This window comes from Saccopteryx bilineata, chromosome 4 (assembly GCF_036850765.1).
Source record: "Saccopteryx bilineata isolate mSacBil1 chromosome 4, mSacBil1_pri_phased_curated, whole genome shotgun sequence".
In the NCBI taxonomy this organism is placed as follows: domain Eukaryota; kingdom Metazoa; phylum Chordata; class Mammalia; order Chiroptera; family Emballonuridae; genus Saccopteryx; species Saccopteryx bilineata.
In genome coordinates, this window is record NC_089493.1 from 116678361 (window position 1) to 116699477 (window position 21117).

Here is a 21117-nt window from a genome sequence, read left to right on the forward strand (position 1 = left end):
CAAATAAAAGCCATCCAAATGAAAAAATAAGAAGTAAAATCTTTATTATTTTATAAATATAAAACCCTAAAGACTCCACCAAAAAATTATTAGACATGTAAGTGAATACAGTAAATTTTCAGAATACAAAATCAATAAGCAAAAGCTTGTTGCAGGTTGATTAATCCAAGATGGCAGCAGACTAAGTGGATGTTACACTCTCATCCTTCTAGGACCAATCTGGAATTACAATTAAAATATAGGATGACCAATCTGAATAACCAACAAAAGACTCGTTGAAAAGAAATCTTATAACCAATGATTTATAGATGAAGCCACATTATAGATGAAAGGGCAAAGGTGCAAAAAAGGCTGGTCCCACTCTCAAAGACAACAGGTGAGATTCTGGAGGGCCATCTGAGCTGCAAAGGTTCTCCAGTGGAGTGTGGGGCCTCAACCCAGAGCACCAGAGCTGGGAAGAGTTGCCCACATAACATCTGGCTATAAAAGTTAGTAGAGTTTCTGTCTTCCAGGGAGAGATAAGAGTCAGCTAGAGACAGAGACACTCTAATAAAAGACCAATGGACAAAATCACTTTTGCAAGCATTTGTCCTTGGCTCTGGGCAAATGTAGAGAGAGGGCAGAGTAGACTGGAGTCATATGTGGATAGACTGGATTTGTGCTCTAGGGAGAGAGCTGAGGAAACAGCCACTGGGACCTGTGTGCTGAGTCACTCTCCCACACTGTAGATGTCATCTTTCTTGAGTGGAACACTCACTTCCTTATGCATCAGCCTGGAGGGATGCAGTCTGGACTCTCTGTCCTTCACCCTGAGGAGTTCATCTCTGATGAAAAATCAGCTGCCTGGGCCAGGCTGTAGAGGTCTTTGCAACAGCACATGGAATATTTTCTAGAATTGACACACATGTTAGGACATAGAAGAAGTCTTAATAAATATAAGAAGATTGAAATAATATAAAGCACCTTCTTTGACCATAATGGTATAAAAATAGAAATCAATCACAAGAAAAATAAATTTTAAAAGCACACAAACACATGGAAGGAAATATTATGTTACTAAAAAATAAATGGTTTAACAATGAGTCAAGAAAGAAATCAAAAGATACGTTGAAACAAATAAAAGTGAGAACACAACAACTATAAATCAAGGGAACATAGCAAAAGTAGTCCTAAAAGGAAAATTCATAGTATTACAGGCCTACCTCAAAAAACAAAAGTAATCTCAAATAAACAATCTAACTTTACACTTAAAGAAACTTGAAAAATAACAACAAAGAACCTGCTATGGACAATTATATACTAACAAACTGGACAATCTAGAAGAAATTTTAAAAAATTCTTACTAACACAGAAACTTCCAAGACTGAATCAGAAAGCCATAGAAATTTTGAACAACCAATTACTAGTAAGAAGATCAGATCAGTAATTAAAAATTTCTTAACAAAGAAAAACCCAGGACAAGACTGTTTCACTAGTGAATTTTACCAAATATCTAAAGGAGAATTAACTCTAATCCTTATAAAACTCTTCCAAAACACTGAAGAGGAGAGTACAGTCACAAACTTATTTTAGGAGGCCAGTACTACCCTGATACCAAAGAAAAAAATACTAATTATTAATATTAGGAATGAAAAAAATATCATGCCAAAAATTCTACAGCTTTTAAAAAGAAAATAAACAAACATTATAAAATAACTTTATGCCAATAATTTTGAAAAAATATAGAGAAAAGAAAAAAAACTGCTTTGAAGATACAACCTAAAAAGCTAACAAAGAATAAATAAATAATTTGAATAATCCTGTATGTGTTGAAGAAATTAAACCCATAGTTAAATGTCTTTCTTTTTTTTTTATTTTATTTTTTTATTTATTTATTCATTTTTAGAGAAGAGAGAGAGAGGGTGAGAGAGAGAGACAGAGAGAGAAGAGAGAGACAGAAGGAGGGAGGAGCTGGAAGCATCAACTCCCATATATGCCTTAACCAGGCAAGCCCAGGGTTTTGAACCGGCAACCTCAGCATTTCCAGGTCGACACTTTATCCACTGCACCACCACAGGTCAGGCATCATAGTTAAATGTCTTTCCATACAGAAAACTAGAGTCTAAAATGAATTCTTCATTAAGGACGGATAAAAAAGTTTAGACTCTTTCAGAAAATAAAGAAAAGAATTTATTTTGAGACCAGCCCAATTGGGTTACCAAAATGTCAAATAAAAAATTGTAAGGATAAAAATATTACAGACTAATATCCCCATGAATGTAGATACAAAACTTAACATAATATATGAGTAAATCAAATGTAAAAACAGATAAAACAACCTTATTTCAATAATTTTTTTATTAAGTGAGAGGAAGGGAGGCAAACAGACAGACTCATGCATGTGCCTTGACCAGGATCCACCTGGAAAGCCCACTAGGTAGCAATGCTTTGTCCATCCGGGGCATTGCTATGTTGCTTAGCAACCGAGCTATTCTTAGCACCTGAAGCAAGGCCACAGAGCCATCCTCAGTGCTCAGGGCCAACTCACTGTGATCAAGCCATGGCTGTGAGAGAGAAAGAGAGAGAGAGAGAGAAATGAGAAGGGGAGAGGTGGAGAAGCAGATGGCAGATGGTCATTTCTGTGTGCCTTGACTGGGAATCAAACCCAGGACTTCCACATGCCAGGCTGTCACTCTACCACTGAGCCAACCAGACAGGGTCAATAAAATTTTTAAATAAATAAAAAGAAAAATGTATTATGAGAAAATATTTATCATAATCAAGTAGACCTGACATTTAAAAATAAATTAATACATTATTAAATAATTATTAAAAAATACAGTAGAAAAGACAACTGATAAAATTAATGGCCAATTCATGATAGAAACTCACAAACTAAAAATGGAAGAGAAATTTTATTCTGATAAAGGTCATTTATGAAAAACATATTTGTCAGTGAAATATTGAGTCCTACAAATTCAAGAATCTCATCTGATATGATAAGAAATAAAAAATAAAACAAATAAAATTAGAAATAAGTATTAAATTATTTTTAGTCACAGAATTAGAAATTGTGTTTATTATATATGATGTATAAAATACTAAGTAGCCCTGGCTAGGTAGCTCAGTTGGTTAGAGCATCATCCAGATACCCCAAGGTGTGGGTTCCAATCTCAGTCAGAGAAAATAATTGCATAAATATGTGGAACAGCAAATCAATGTTTCTCTCTCTCTCCTTTCCTCTTTCTCTAAAATCAATCAACCAATAAAAAATAAAATCCAAAGTAAACTATAGAAAAAATACTAGACAATTGGGAGTTGAGGATTCCTGCTCCTCCCTCCCCCTTCTCTCTCTCTCCTCTCTCAAATTAATAATAAAAAATATTAAATCAATAAACTGACCAGAGAGACAAGATGGCGCTGGAGTAGGCGGACGTATCAACATCTACCTCCCAGAACCAAAGAGGATTACAAACAAATTTTATGAACTATCATCTGGAAAAACCAACTTTGGACTAAACTAAGAGGACTCTTCAACCAAGGAATGCTGAAGAAGCCACACAGAAACAGGTAGGAAAAACGGAAATGGGGAAACGCGGAGAGGGCTGCCCAGCTCCCCGGAGCGAACGGCAATAGGGAGAGACTCACATGGCGGAAAGTGAGATTAGCAGAGGGGGAAGGGTCCTGAACCCCAGGAACAAAGCCCCAGCCTGCAGCCCCACAGCCCAGAGGAGGCGTAAGGACAGTATTTAACTGGAAACAAGTCGGGATACTGTTTTTGAGAAAGAGTCTGATTTCTCAGACCCAGGATCACTCTTAAAGGGACCGCGCAGAACATCGCTCTCATAACCAGCCACCCGGGGATCCTGGGGCCGGGGGGGGGGTGGGAGAGGAGAAGACCAGAGTAACAGGAAGAGAGTTTAATCTAGGAGTCACAGGGAGAAGCATTTTGGGAGATAGCCACCCTAACCCCTGGGACGAGTCACTCCCCAAAGCTGAAATGAATATTTCCCCCAGAAACAGCAATACCAGCAAAGGGAAGCAGAAGAGCAGCCAAACAAGCTCCCCTGCAGCATTCAGAGCAGAGTTGCATAGAAGGAGGGAGCTTTTGGGTCTACAGTAGTGAGTCTTAGGGTCCGAGCTGCAACGCCCCCACCCACGCGGCTAAGGGCGCGCCAAAGGGCAGGCAGCAGTGGGAGACAAAAGCGCGGTTCTGCTGGCAGGGGTGGAAGCCAGCTGGCCACCACTGGGCTCAGGTGTGAGCTCAATCTTGCCTGGCTGGGGGAAGGGGGCGTGCAAAACAGGTCAAGCTCAGCTGCCGGCAGCCTGTAATCCAGCCTATAGGGGAAAAGGGCGGGAGCCCCAGAGAGGATGGAGACCAGCACCTGAGCGAGGGCAGAGGAGCACAGCCTTGCCCCGCCCATGCAACCCAGGCTTGCGGTCTGACTTGGTAGCCAGCTCCTCCCGCGGGGGTGGAGCCAAAAGCCCAGAACAGGTGCAGTTCCGCTACTGAGCTGAGCTTGGGAATGCAGTCCTGCCTGGCGGAAAAGCCAAGGCTAGCAGCCGTTCCTTGAGTGGGCTCCTCCTGCAAGGGCAGGGCGAAAACCCAGAAACAGGCAGAGACCCGCAGCTGAGCAAAGATGCTCGCCAGTGCCCTCAGGACCGAGCATAACGTCACACACAGGGGCAGGGCAAAGGCCAAGGCCACCAACACTTGTGCACCCAAGCACGTGATCACAGCCACTCCCGAGAAGAGAAAATGCGGAGGCAGAGAAATACATCACAAATAAACCAAGAGAAATCCCCAGAAAAGGACCTAAGTGAATCAGATATAACCAAATTACCAGATGCAGAGTTTAAAATAACGATTGTTAGGATGCTCAAAGATATCAGAACAACCATAGATGGCCATTACAAAAACCTAAATAAAGAGATAACAAATATAAAAAAGGACATTGAAATAATAAAAAAGAATCAGTCAGAAACGACAAATACAATATCTGAAATAAAGAATACAAAGGAAGGAATTAAAAGCAGGATGGATGAAGCAGAGAATCGAATCAGTGAGTTAGAGGACACAATAAATAAAGGCACAGAAGCAGAGCAGAAAAAAAAAAGAGACTCAAAAAATCTGAGGAAACTCTAAGAGAACTCTGTGACAACATGAAGAGAAATAACATCCGCATCATAGGGGTTCCTGAAGAAGAAAAGAAAGAACAAGGGATAGAGACTTTGTTCAAACATAATATAGCGGAAAACTTCCCCCAATTAAGGCAGGAAAACATTACACATGTTCAGGAAGCACAGAGAACTCCATTAAGGAGAAAGCCAAAGAAACCAACACCAAGACACATCATAATTAAAATACCAAAGCTAAATGATAAAAAGAAAATACTAAAAGCTGCTAGAGAAAAAAAGACTATTACCTACAAAGGAGCCCACATAAGGATGACTTCTGACTTCTCAACAGAAACACTTGAGGCCAGAAGGGAATGGCAAGAAATATTTAAAGTCATGCAGAACAAGAACCTACAACCAAGACTACTTTATCCAGCAAGGCTATCATTTAAAATTGAAGTACAAATAAAAAGCTTTACAGACAAAAAAAAACTCAAGGAATTCACTGCAACCAAACCAAGGCTGCAAGAAATGCTAAGGGACCTGTTGTAAACAGATCAAAGGAAAAAAAGAATATAGCAAAAGAGGAATAGAGTTCAAAGAAAAAAAATGGCAATAAACAATTACATATTAGTAATAACCTTAAATGTTAATGGATTAAATGATCCGATTAAGTGACATAGGGTAGCTGTGTAGATAAGAAAACAGGACCCATACATATGCTGTTTACAAGAGACACACCTTAAATCAAAAGACGCACACAGACTGAAGATAAAAGGATGGAAAAAAATATTTCACGCACATGGAAATGAAAAAAAGAAGGTCACTACATAATGATAAAGAAAGAAATCCAAAAGGAAGGTATAACCATTATAAATATCTACGCACGTAATATAGGAGCACCTAAATATATAAAGCAGATTTTGATGGACTTAAAGGGAGAGATCAATAGCAATACCATAATAGTAGGGGATATCAATACCTCATTAACATCATTAGATAGATCCTCAAGAAAGAAAATCAACCAAGAAACAGCAGACTTAAAGGACATATTAGATCAACTCGATTTAATAGATATCTTCAGAACCTTTCACCCTAAAACAGCAGAATATACATTCTTTTCAAACGCTCATGTTACATTCTCTAGAATAAACCACATGTTACGGCACAAAAGCGGTCTCAACAAATTTAAGAAGATTGAAATCATATCAAGCACTTTCTCGGATCACAATGGCATTAAACTAGAAATCAAGAACAAAAGAAAAATTGAAAAACATTCAAACATGTGGAAACTAAATAGCACATTATTAAGTGGCAAATGCGTTAACACTGAGATCAAAAAAGAAATTTAAAAATTCCTAGAAACAAACGATAATGAGCATACATCAACTCAAAATTTATGGGACACAGCAAAAGCAGTACTGAGAGGGAAGTTCATAGCACTACAGGCACACCTCAAGAAGCTAGAAAAAGCTCAAATAAACAACTTAACCCTGCATCTAAAAGAACTAAAAAAAGAACAACAAGTAAAGCCCAGAGCTAGTAGAAGGAAGGAAATAATAAAGATCAGAGCAAAAATAAATGACACAGAGGCTAAAGAAACAATACAGAGGATCAATGAAACCAGGAGCTGGTTCTTTGAAAAGGTAAACACGACTGATGAACCTTTAACGAGACTCACCAAGAAAAAAAGAGAGAGGACTCAAATAAATAAAATTAGAAATGAGAGAGGAGAAATAACAACTGACACAACAGAAATACAAAATATTATAAGAAAATACTATAAAGAACTGTATGTCAAAAAACTAGACAACCTACATGAAATGGACAAATTCCTTGAATTATATAATCTTCCAAAAATCAATCTGGAAGAATCGGAAAACCTAAACAGACCAATTACAACAAATGAGATTCAAACAACTATCAAAAAACTCCCAAAAAAGAAAAGTCCTGGGCCTGATGGCTTCACAAGTGAATTCTACCAAATATTCAAAGAAGAACTAACTCCTATCCTTCTCAAGCTATTTCAAAAAATTCAAGAGCAAGGAAGACTTCCAAACTCCTTTTATGAGGCGAGCATAATTCTGATTCCAAAACCAGGCAAAGACAAAACATAAATAGAAAATTATAGGCCAATATCCCTGATGAACTTAGATGCAAAAATCCTCAACAAAATGTTAGCAAACCGGATCCAGCAATATATGAAAAAAATCATACACCATGATCAAGTGGCATTTATTCTGGGGAGGCAAGGCTGGTACAGTATTTGCAAATCAATCAATGTGATTAATCACATAAACAAAAAGAAGGAGAAAAACCACATGATAATTTCAATAGATGCAGAAAAAGCATTTGATAAAGTCCAGTACCCATTTATGATCAAAACTCTCAGCAAAGTGGGAATACAGGGAACATACCTCAACATGATAAAGGCCATCTATGAAAAACCCACAGCCAACATCATACTCAATGGGCAAAAATTAAAAGCAATCCCCATAAGATCAGGAAAAAGGCAGGGGTGCCCCATTTCACCACTCTTATTCAATATAGTTCTGGAAGACCTAGTCACAGCAATCAGACAAGAAAAAGAAATAAAAGGCATCCAAATTGCAAAAGAAGAAGTAAAACTATCATTATTTGCAGATGATATGATATTGTATATAGAAAAGCCAAAAGTCTCAGTCAAAAAACTACTAGACCTGATAAATGAATTTGGCAAGGTGGCAGGATATAAAATCAATACTCAGAAATCAGAGGCATTTTTATACACTAATAATGAACTGTCAGAAAGAGAAATCAAGGAATCAATCCCCTATACCATTGCAACCAAAAAAATAAAGTACCTAGGAATAAATCTAACCAAGGAGATTAGAAACTTGTACTCAGAAAATTATAAAACATTGATAAAAGAAATCAGGGAAGATACGAATAAGTGGAGGCATATACCATGCTCATGGTTAGGAAGAATAAACATCATTAAAATGTCTATATTACCCAAAACAATTTATAAATTCAATGCAATACCGATTGAAATACCGATGACTTACTTCAAAGATATAGAACACATATTCCAAAAATTTATATGGAAACAAAAGAGAACACGAATAGCCTCAGCAATCTTGAAAAGGAAGAATAAAGTGGGAGGTATCACACTTCCAGATATCAAGTTATATTATAAGGCCATTGTACTCAAAACAGAATGGTACTGGCATAAGAACAGGCACATAGATCAATGGAACAGAACAGAGAACCCAGAAATAAACCCACAGCTCTATGGACAACTGATATTTGACAAAGGAGGTAAGGAAATACAATGGAGTAAAGACAGCCTCTTCAACAAATGGTGTTAGGAAAATTGGACAGCTACCTGTAAAAAAATGAAACTAGACCACCAACTTACACCACTCACAAAAATAAACTCAAAATGGATAAAAGACTTAAATGTAAGCCATGAAACCATAAGCATCTTAGAAGAAAACATAGGCAGTAAGCTCTCTGACATCTCTCGCAGCAATATATTTGCTGATTTGTCTCCACAGGCAAGTGAAATAAAAGACAGGATAAACAAATGGGACTTTATCAAACTAAAAAGCTTCTGCACAGCTAAAGACAATAAGAACAGAATAAAAAGACAAACTACACAATGGGAGAATATATTTGACATAGCATCTGATAAGGGGTTAATAACCAAAATTTATAAAGAACTTGTAAAACTTAATACCAGGAAGACAAACAATCCAATAAAAAAATGGGCAAAAGAAATGAATAGACACTTCTCCAAAGAGGACACACAGATGGCCAATAGGCATATGAAAAAATGTTCAACATCACTAATGATTAGAGAAATGCAAATTAAAACCACAATGAGATATCACCTCACACCAGTCAGAATGGCGCTCATCAATAAAATAACACAGAATAAGTGCTGGTGAGGATGTGGAGAAAAAAGAACCCTCCTGCATTGCTGGTGGGAATGCAGACTGGTGCAGCCACTGTGGAAAACAGTATGGAGATATCTCAAGAAATTAAAAATCAAACTGCCTTTTGACCCAGCTATACCACTGTTAGGAATATACCCCAAGAACACCATAGCACTGTTTGAAAAGAAGAAATGCACCCCCATGTTTATGGCAGCATTGTTCACAATAGCAAAGATTTGGAAACAGCCCAAGTGTCCATCAGAGGATGAGTGGATTAAAAAGCTTTGGTATATATATACTATGGAATACTACTCAGCCATAAGAAATGATGACATAGGATCTTTTACAACAACATGGATGGGCCTTGATAACATTATACTGAGTGAAAGAAGTAAATCAGAAAAAACTAAGAACTATATGTTTCCATACATAGGTGAGACATAAAGATGAGACTCAGAGACATGAACAACAGTGTTGGGGTTACAGGGTGGGGGAGTAGAGGGAGGGGGCTGGGGAAGGGGAGGGGCACAAAGATCATGGCTTTTCAGCATTGGCCATATTCCCCCCTTAATCTATGGACAGACAGCAAATATTTACGTATAGTGTTCCCACTATAAAGACTGCTGTCTTAGGGACAAATGCTGACAAACTATTTCAGCAGTTCCTCCTTCTTCAAAGACTTATATGTAAACATAGAGCTCCATGTTTCGTAGGACATACTCAAGCTCACTCCATGCTTCCTGGTGCTTTAGCACAAGGGAATGCCCCCCCCCTTTTTTTTGTTTTTTTTTTTTGTATTTTTTGTTTTATTTATTTATTTTTTGTATATTTCTGAGGATGGGGATGGGGAGGCAAGCAGACAGACTCCTGCATGCGCCTGACTGGGATCCACCTGGCATGCCTACCGGGGGGACTGCTCTGCCCATCTGGGATGTTGCTCTGTTACAATCGGAGCCATTCTAGTGACTGAGGCGGAGGCCATGGGGCCATCCTTAGTGCCCAGGGTGGATTTGCTCTGGTGGAGCCTTGGCTGCAGGCGGGAGGAGAGGGACCGGGAGGGGGGAGAAGGGGAGGGGTGGAGAGGTAGATGGGCGCTTCTCCTGTGTGCACTGGCCGGGAATCAAACCCGGGAATCCTGCACACCAGGCCAATGACTCCGACGGGTCTACCATATCATGCTTTTTACTTAAAAAAAAAAATTTGTATTTCTTTTGAAAGCTGATGAACAGGAGACACCAAATCTACCTTCTTTATTAGATCTAGCTAATAACACTGTTCTGTCTTTTTTCCAAATAGCTCCAGATATATGGAAAAGATTTATATAGGCGGATGGGGATCCTCAAACCCCTGAGTGAGATCTTCTGAGAATGGCTTTTAAGATACCTAGAGGCAGAAAAAGCCCAATAGAGATCAGGGGGAACTACCAGCTTTTAGGATACACCCTTAAAGGCTCCAGCACCCCAAAGGGGTCTCATAGGATGCCATCTGGCTCCTGCTTCAATAGTGGAAAGGAAGGTCATTGAGCTAAAGCCTGCCAGGCTTACACACCTCTGCTGTGAGGAAACAGGGACACTGGAAGGTGGGCTTCCCCCTCGCTCCTTTAAGGGAGGGTACAGTCTCTTCCAGCCCTGCTCCAGCCACCTATAACCTAACCTTGCCCAGAAAGCTGGGGTTTGCCACTGAAGGCTGAAGGTGCCCAGGGCCGTCGACCCCATCTACGACACTGTGGACGAGCCTAGGGTATTTCTTCCAAGAAGCAGGTAAACTGATCTCATTCGCACAAGGGCCACTTAACTATGTTTTGCCTGAATAGTCAGGTTTTTTATTCTTCCCTCAAAGATCTCTGTTGTGGGTGTTGATAGTCCTATTTTCTGCTGCTTGGTTTAATATATAGTGTCTCCTCTATTCCTCCTACCTCAATGCCCCACACAAATTTCAGGCTGGGACCTACTCCTAATTTAGAGCTCTCTTTCCCCCTTTTGCCAACTTCTATTATGAATCTACCTTTGCCACACAGCTTAGTGTATCCCAAGGTTCTGTTTACCAAGCCACAGTCGCAGAGCTCCAGGGAAAAGCAACCTGGTCTCATCTCTCCAGGCAGAGGAGAACAGAAGCTCCATCTCCGCACATGCTGCAGATGGCTTTTCCAGTCTACCTGAAGCATTACAAGCTAGAAGCAGTGGTCATTGGGACTTGGATGTGAGCTGCAAAGTATAGAATGGTGACAACAATTCCAGTGCCATACGGACTTTTCCTGTGGGGAACTTTCCTGGACTCCTGCTCCCTGTGACAGCTCCTAACAGACTGAACTGTGGTTGGGTTGCATTTTTCAGGGATTTGGCATGGTGAGGGGGCCAACTTGGACTTGGGGAACATGTTAAGGACACTACTCATTTATGGATTCTTGCTGTATTGGCCAAGAGTTTGCTTAAAGGCTTTTAATCACTGTAAAAAAAATAGAGGACTGGATGAAGAAGATGGGGCACATATACACCATGGTATATTATTCAGCTAGGAGAAATGGTGACATCGGATCACTTATAGCGGAATGGTGGAGTCTTGGTAGCATTGTGTGGGGTGAAATAAGCGAATCAGAAAAAAACAGGAACTACAGGATTCCATACATTGGTGGGACATAAAAGCGAGACTGAGAGGCATGAACAGGAGTGTGGTGGCTATGGGAGGTGGGGGGAGGGAAGGAGGGAGAGGGGGAGGAGAGGGGGAGGGGTACAGAGAGAACTGGATGGAGGGTGGCAGAGGACGATCTCTCTTCGGGTGATGGGTATGCAACATAACTAAATGACAAGATAACCTGGAAATGTTTTCTTTGAATGTATGTACCCTGATTTATTGATGTCACCCCATTAAAATAAAAATTTATTTATAAAAATACAGCAAGAATCCATAAAAGAGTAGTGTCCTTAACATGTTCACCAAGTCCAAATTGGCCCCATCACCATGCCAAATCCCTGAAAAATGCAACCCAACCACAGTTCAGTCTGTTAGGAGCTGTCACAGGGAGCAGGAGTCCAGAAAAAGTCCACAGAGGAAAAGTCTGCATGGCACTGAAATTGTCATCATTCTATACATTGCAGCTCATGTCCAAGTCCCAATGACCGCTGCTTCTAGCTGGTAATGATTCAGGTAGACTGGAAAAGCCATTTGCAGCATGCGTGGATATGGAGCTTCTGTTCTCCTCTGCCTGGAGAGTTGAGACCAGGTTGCTTTTCCCTGGAGCTCTGTGACTGTGGCCTGGTAAAGAGAACCTTGGGATACACTAAGCTGGGTGGCAAAGGTAAATTCATAATACAAGTTGGCAAAAGGGGGAAAGAGAGCTCTAAATTAGGAGTAGGTCCCAGCCTGAAATATGAGTGGGGCATTGAGGTAGGAGGAATAAGGGAAACACTATATATTAAGCAAAGCAGCAGAAAATAGGACTATCAACACCCACAACAGAGATCTTTGAGGGAAGAATAAAAAACCTGACTATTCAGGCAAAACATAGTTAAGTGGCCCTTGTGCAAATGAGATCAGTTTACCTGCTTCTTGGAAGAAATACCCTAGGCTCGTCCACAATGTCAAAGATGGGGCCGACGGCCCTGGGCACCTTCAGCCTTCAGTGGCAAACCCCAGCTTTCTGGGCAAGGTTAGGTCATAGGTGGCTGGAGCTGGGATGGAAGAGACTGTACCCTCCCTTAGAGGAGCGAGGGGGAAGCCTACCTTCCAGTGTCCCTGTTTCCTCACAGCAGAAGCATGTAAGCCTGGCAGGCTTTAGCTCAATGACCTTCCTTTCCATTATTGAAGCAGGACTCAGATGGCATCCTATGAGAACCCTTTGGGGCATTGGAGCCTTTAAGGGTGTATCCTAAAAGCTGGTAGTTCCCCTGATTTTTATTGGGTTTTTTCTGCCTCTAGGTATCTTAAAAGCCATTCTCAGAAGATCTCGCTGAGGGGTTTGAGGATCCCCATCCACCTATATAAATCTTTTCCATATATCTGGAGCTATTTGGAAAAAGACAAAACAGTGTTATTAGCTGGATCTAATAAAGAATATAGTAGTTTGCAGGCGAAAAAGATTTGGTGTCTCCTGTTCATCAGCCTTCAAAAGAAATGTAATTTTTTTTTTAAGTAAAAAGCATGATATGGTAGACCTGTAGGAGTCATTGGCCTGGTGTGCAGGATTCCCGGGTTTGATTCCTGGCCAGAGCACATAGGAGAAGCGCCCATCTACTTCTCCACCCCTCCCCCTCTCCCTCCTCTCCGTCTCTCACTTCCCCTCCCGCAGCCAAGGATCCACTGGAGCAAAGCCACCCCGGGCACTAAGGATGGCCCCATGGCCTCCGCCCCAGTTGCTACAATGGCTCTGGTTGTAACAGAGCAACACCCCAGATGGGCAGAGCATTCCCCCCTGGTAGGCATGCCAGGTGGATTCCGGTCAGGCGCATGCGGGAGCCTGTCTGACTGCCTCCCCATTTCCATCCTCAGAAAAATACAAAAAATAAAATAAATAAAAGAAAAAATACAACCAAAAAAAAAAAAGGCATTCCCTTGTGTTAAAGCTCCAGGGAGCATGGAGTAAGCTTGAGTATGTCCTATGAAACATGGAGCTCTATGTTGACATATAAGTCTTTGAAGAAGGAGGAACTGCTGAAATAGTTCATCAGCATTTGTCCCTAAGACAGCAGTCTTTATAGTGGAAACACCATAAGTAAATATTTGCTGCCCGTCTATAGATTAAAAGAAGAATATGGCAAATGCTGAAAAGCCATGCTCTTTGTGCCCCTCCCCTCCCCCAACCACCTCTCCCTCCTCCCCCCACCCTGTAACCCCAACACTGTTGTCCATGTCTCTGAGTCTCATCTTTATGTCCCACCTATGTATGGAATCATATAGTTCTTAGTTTTTTCTGATTTACTTCTTTAGCTCAGTATAATGTTATCAAGGCCCATCCATGTTGTTGTAAAAGATCCTATGTCATCATTTCTTATGGCTAAGTAGTATTCCATAGTATATATATACCAAAGCTTTTTAATCCAATCGTCCTCTGATGGACACTTGGGCTGTTTCCAGATTTTCGCTATTGTGAATAATGCTGCCATAAACATGGGGGTGCATTTCTTCTTTTCATACAGTGCTATGGTGTTCTTGGGGTATATTCCTAAAAGTGGGATAGCTGGGTCAAAAGGCAATTCGATTTCTAATTTTTTGAGGAATCTCCATACTGTTTTCCTCAGTGGCTGCACCAGTCTGCATTCCCACCAGCAGTGCAGGAGGGTTCCCTTTTCTCCACATCCTCGCCAGCACTTATTCTGTGTTATTTTATTGATGAGCGCCATTCTGACTGGTGTGAGGTGATATCTCATTGTGGTTTTAATTTGCATTTCTCTAATCATTAGTGATGTTGAACATTTTTTCATATACCTATTGGCCATCTGTGTGTCCTCTTTGAAGAAGTGTCTATTCATTTCTTTTGCCCATTTTTTTATTGGATTGTTTGCCTTCCTGGTATTAAGTTTTACAAGTTCTTTATAAATTTTGGTTATTAACCCCTTATCAGACGGATTGTCAAATATGTTCTCCCATTGTGTAGTTTGTCTTTTTATTCTGTTCTTGTTGTCCTTAGCTGTGCAAAAGGTTTTTAGTTTGATATAGTCCCATTTGTTTATCCTGTCTTTTATTTCACTTCCCCGTGGAGATAAATCAGCAAATATATTGTTTCGAGAGATGTCAGAGAGCTTACTGCCTATGTTTTCTTCTAATATACCTATAGTTTTAAGGCTTACATTTGTCTTTTATCCATTTTGAGTTTATTTTTGTGAGTGGTGTAAGCTGATGATCTAGTTTCATTTTTTTGCAGGTAGCTGTCCAATTTTCCCAACACTATTTTTTAAAGAGGCTGTCTTTACTCCATTGTATTTTCTTACCTCCTTTGTCAAATATCAGTTGTCCATAGAGCTGTGGGTTTATTTCTGGGTTCTTTATTCTGTTCCATTGATCTATATGCCTGTTCTTATGCCAGTACCAGGCTGTTTTGAGTACAACGGCCTTGTAGTATAACTTGATATCAGGAAGTGTGATACCTCCCACTTTATTCTTCCTTTTCAAGATTGCTGAGGCTATTCGTGTTCTTTTTTGGTTCCATATAAATTTTTGGAATATGTGATCTATATCTTTGAAGTATATCATTGGTATTCTAATTGGTATTGCATTGAATTTATAGATTGCTTTGGGTAATATAGACATTTTAATAATGTTTATTCTTCCTAGCCATGACCACGGTATATGCTTCTACTTGTTTGTATCTCCTTGATTTCTTTTATCAATGCTTTGTAATTTTCCAAGTACAAGTCTTTAGTCTCCTTGGTTAAGTTTATTCCTAGGTACTTTATTTTTTTGGTTGTAATAGTGAAGGGGATTGATTCCTTAATTTCTCTTTCTGACTTGTTCATTGTTGGTGTATAAAAATGCCTCTGATTTCTGAGTATTGATTTTATATCCTGACACATTGCTGAATTCATTTATCATGTTCAGTACTTTTTTGACTGAGATTTTAGGGTTTTCTATATACAGTATCATATCATCTGCAAATAATGATAGTTTTACTTCTTCTTTTCCAACTTGAATGCCTTTTATTTTTTCTTCTTGTCTGATTGCATGGCTAGGACTTCCAGGACTATGTTAAATAAGAGTGGTGATAGGTGGCACCCCTGCCTTGTTCCTGATCTTAAGGGGATTGCTTTTCATTTTTGCCCATTGAGTATGATGTTGGCTGTGGGTTTCTCATAGATGGCTTTTATTATGTTGAGGTATGTTCCCTGTATTCCCACTTTGCTGAGAGTTTTGACCATGAAAGGGTACTGGATTTTATCAAATGTTTTTTCTGAATCTATTGAAATTATCATATGGTTTTTCTCCTTCTTTTTGTTTATGTGATGAATCGCATTGCTTGATTTACCAATACTGTACCAGCTTTGCCTCCCCAGAATAAATCCCACTTGATCATGGTGTATGATTTTTTCCATATATTGTTGGATCTGGTTTGCTAATATTTTTTTGAGGATTTTAGCATCTATATTCATCAGAGATATTGGCCTATAATTTTTTTTCTTTTGGTTCTCTTTGCCTGGTTTTGGAATCAGAATTATGCTCGCCTCATAAAAGGAGCTTGGAAGTCTTCCTTGCTCTTGAATTTTTTGAAATAATTTGAGAAGGATAGGAGTTAGTTCTTCTTTGAATATTTGGTAGAATTCACTTGTGAAACCATCAGGCTCCGGACTCTTCTTTGTTGGAAGTTTTTTGATAACTGTTTCAATCTCATTTGGTGTAATTGGTCTGTTTAGGTTTTCTGATTCTTCCAGATTAATTTTTTAAAGATTGTATGTTTCAAGGAATTTGTCCATTTCATCTAGGTTGTCTAGTTTTTTGGCATACAGTTCTTCATAGTATTTTCTTACAATATTTTGTATTTCCATTGTGTCAGTAGTTATTTCTCCACTCTCATTTCTAATTTTATTTATTTGAGTCCTCTCTCTCTTTTTCTTGGTGAGTCTAGTTAAAGGTTCATCAATCTTGTTTACCTTTTCAAAGAACCAGCTCCTAGTTTTATTGATCCTCTGTATTGTTTCTTTAGCTTCTATGTCATTTATTTCTGCTCTGATATTTATTATTTTCTTCCTTCTACTACATTTGGGCTTTACTTGCTGTTCTTTTTCTAGTTCTTTTAGATGCAGGGTTAAGTAGTTTATTTGAGCTTTTTCTAGCTTTTTAAAGTGTGCCTGTAGTTCTATGAACTTCCCTCTCAGTACTGCTTTTGCTGTGTCCCATAAATTTTGAGTTGTTGTATGCTCAATGTCATTCGTTTCTAGGAATTTTTTTATTTTTTCTTTGATCTCATTTTTAATCCATTTGTTATTTAACAACATGCTATTTAGTTTCCATGTGTTTGAGAATTGTTGAGCTTTTCTGTTGTGGTTAATTTCTAGTTTCATGCCGTTGTGATCAAAGAAAGTGCTTGATATGATTTCAATCTTCTTAAATTTGTTTAGACTGCTTTTGTGTCCTAACATGCGGTCTATCCTAGAGAATGTGCCATGAGCACTTGAAAAGAATGTATATTCTACTGCTTTAAGGTGAAAGGTTCTGAAGATATCTATTAAATTGAGTTGATCTAGTGTGCAAATAAGTCTGCTGTTTCTTTGTTAATTTTCTTTCTTGAGGATCTATCTAGTGATGTTAGTGGAGTATTGAAATCCCCTCCTATTAGAGTATTGCTGTTGATCTCACCCTTTAAATACACCAATGTCTGCTTTATATATTTAGGTGCTCCTATATTAGGTGCATAGATATTTATAATAGTTATATCTTCCTTTTGGATTACTGTCTTTATCATTATGTAATGGCCTTCTTTATCTCTTACTATATCCTTTGTTTTAAAGTCCAATTTGTCTGATATAAGTATTGCTACCCCAGCTTTTTTTTTCATTTCCATTTGCATGAAATGTTTTTTTTCATCTTTTTACCTTCAATCTATGTGTATCTTTTGTGTAAGGTGTGTCTCTTGTAGACAGCATATGTACGGATCCTGTTTTCTTATCCATGCAGCTACCCTATGTCTTTTGATTGGATCATTTAATCCATTTACATTTATGATTATTATTGATATATAGTTGTTTATTGCCATTTTATTCTTTAAAGCTGTATTCCTTTTTTGCTATATTCTTTTCCCACTTTGATCTGTTTACAACAGGCCCCTTACCATTTCCTGCATCATTGGTTTGGTTGTAATGAATTCCTGGAGTTTTTTTTGTCTGGGAAGCTTTTTATTTCTCCTTCGATTTTAAACGATAGCCTTGCTGGATAAAGTAGTCTTGGATGTAGATTCTTCTTCTGCATTACTTTGAATATTTCTTGCCATTCCCTTCTGGCCTCAAGTGTTTCTGTTGAGAAGTCGGATGTCATCCTTATTAGGGCTCTTTTGTAGGTGATACCTTTTTTTGTCTTGCAGCTTTTAATATTTTCTCTTTATCGCTTAGCTTTAGTATTTTAATTATGATGTGTCTTGGTGTAGGTTTCTTTGGGGTTCTCTTTAATGGAGTCCTCTGTGCTTCTTGAACTTGTGAGAGTTTCTCCTGAATTAATTTAGGGAAGTTTTCAGCTATGATATGATTGAACAAAGTCTCTATTCCTTGTTCTTTTTCTTCTTCTTCAGGAACCCCTATGATGCGTATGTTATTTCTTTTCATGTTGTCACAGAGCTCTCTAAGAGTTTCCTCTGACTTTTTGAGTCTCTTTTCTCTTTTCTTCTCTGCTTTCATGCCTTCATTCCAGTTGTCCTCCAACTCGCTGATTCGATTCTCAGCTCTATCTATCCTCTTTTTAATTCCTTCCATTGTGGCCTTTATTTCTTATATTTTATTTGTCATCTCTGTCTGATTCTTTTTTATACTTGCTATTTCTTTATTTAGGTGTTCATAATGACCATCCATTGTTGTTCTACGATCCCTAAGCATCCTTACAATCATTATTTTGAACTCCGCATCTGGAAGTTTGATTATTTCCATATCACTCAGTTCATCTCCTGAAGGTATCTCTTGTGGTTTCATTTGGATTGCACTTTTTTGTCTTCTCATTGTGTTTGGGTGTTTTATTTGTAGAGTTGGTTGAGTTTAGGCTTGGTGTTGTCTGCCTCCAGTTTTCAGTTGTGTTATTTTTAGGTCTTCTTGGGTTGGTATCAGCTATTATTTGTAATCCACTTTCGTATTTGGGGATTTGTTTGTTTTCTTAACAGGTTATAATCTTGTTTATTCATTTCAGCAGGGGGTTTCCTTGAAAGTGTATCCAGGAATGCGGTGGGTGTAACCTGAAACTCTGATGGCCTCTTCCACCAACTAATCTCTCTGGGGGCAGGGTATTTTCTCAGCTTCAGTAGGGGGAGGTGTATCTCAGATCTCCATGGAGACCTGAGTTAATGCCCCTCCTCCCCACTTCTTGTTTTCAGCTATGTCTTGTTGTGCTGATTGGAGCTGGAGAGATGTCCAGAGATCTCTGATCCAGAAGCAATTCAGTACTGTTTTGTGGAAGATTCAGTCCCTCCCTCAGCTATGGCTGCCTCCAGCATGGATGAGTCAGCTTTTTTAGTTCGTTTCCTGCATTCCTTAGCCCCTCACAGTCTGTCCCTCTCCCTGTCCTTTCCACTTGGGAGATAAACTGGTCTTTTCAACACATCTTGCTCCCTTGTCACCAGGCAAGTGGCTGTGAGCAGTATTTTCTGCTCTTTTCCCTTGGGTGAGATCCCCTCTGGGCTTTCAGCCTCCCCCTCCCCTCTTTTCCTGTAAGCAGAGGAGATTCAGGCACTCTCTACTAGGTTTGTTGTGGCTTCTTTTTTGCTCCTTGGTTTTTGAGAGCTGTTCTTGTAGTCCAGAGCTGGTTTTTCATGCTGATTTTTCCTAAATTGATTTGTATTCCAGTTTGTTGGTGAGAGCTGGGCGTCTGTACATCCGCCTACTCCGCTGCCATCTTCCCATCTCCCCAGAACTTATGTACTCTTATTGATCAATGTCACACCATTAAATTTATTTTTCTAAATAATTTTTTTTAATTTAGTGCATATTGTTTGTATTATCTGGTTACTAAAACTAAATTTTCTAGAAAATACAAAGCATATTTCAATTTTCTGAGCTTTATATGTCTACAAATGGTATTTACTTTTTAGCATTTCCATTAAATAAATGGCAATATATGGTATGTTTAGTTTGTTTCATAGGCAGAAATAATAAAACTAAGAAAAATTAAATTCATAATTACTTGATACCAATGTGACTAGTTCAAAGGTTAACGTTTCTTTCTAGCAGTCTTGCTAACTTGGTTATTTTAATTGTTCAAATTCAGAAAGCTAATAAAATATATTTTTTAATTAATGGTCATTTTTAGAATGAGCATCACACTCTGCTCTCCCAACATTAAATGATCAGACAATGGAAGAGAAAAAATTTTTAACTAATCTCTCAACTTCTAGTCTGAAGTGTTTCTTCCAGTGAATAACTCCTTTCAGACACAGAAGGTAAAGTAAAAATGTGTTAATTATATAAACATATGTTAGTGGCCCTGGCCGGTTGGCTCAGCGGTAGAGTGTCGGCCTAGCGTGCGGAGGACCCGGGTTTGATTCCTGGCCAGGGCACACAGGAGAAGCGCCCATTTGCTTCTCCACCCCTCCGCTGCACCTTCCTCTCTGTCTCTCTCTTCCCCTCCCGCAGCCAAGGCTCCATTGGAGCAAAAATGGCCCGGGCGCTGGGGATGGCTCTGTGGCCTCTGCCTCAGGCGCTAGAGTGGCTCTGGTCGCAACATGGCGACGCCCAGGATGGGCAGAGCATCGCCCCCTGGTGGGCAGAGCATCACCCCATGGTGGGTGTGCTGGGTGGATCCTGTTCGGGCGCATGCAGGAGTCTGTCTGACTGTCTCTCCCTGTTTCCAGCTTCAGAAAAATGCAAAAGAAAATGCAAAAATAAATAAATAAATAAATAAACAAACAAATAAACATATGTTAGTATTGGCAGTAGTTCTCTAAAAGAATAGTATACCTGAATTTTTTTACCTTTAAGCAATTAGCATAAGAATATATTCAATTCATTGTGAGAATTTGCTACAAAGGCAATACAAAGAAGCTTTTCTTTCTTGCTGAATTAGAATTTTTTTCATTCTTTAAAAATATAATTCATTCTAAGAAAATTCAGAGTATACTCACTCTTTTTAGTTTTATTTCTTTCCTTGAGACAGCATTTCTCAATCTTGTTATAATCACAGACACTTTTAATTGGATGAACACTATGTATACTTTTCTCAGAAAATATATGAACATGTGTTTGTACACATCAAATTTTGCAAGTAATTTCCAAGTGTCCATGAATTTGTGATTAAGAAACCCTTCTTAATAAAATCATGTTTGAAACTCATAATGATTCTTTTTATGCTTAAATTATTATTCAACATATTAGATACCAAAGTGGTTTACCACTAGAAACATGAGCCCCTCCTTTACAGATTTACATGTAAAACATTCATCTGACAAAGGTAATACTTTGAGATCCTGTTATGAGAGTGTGTA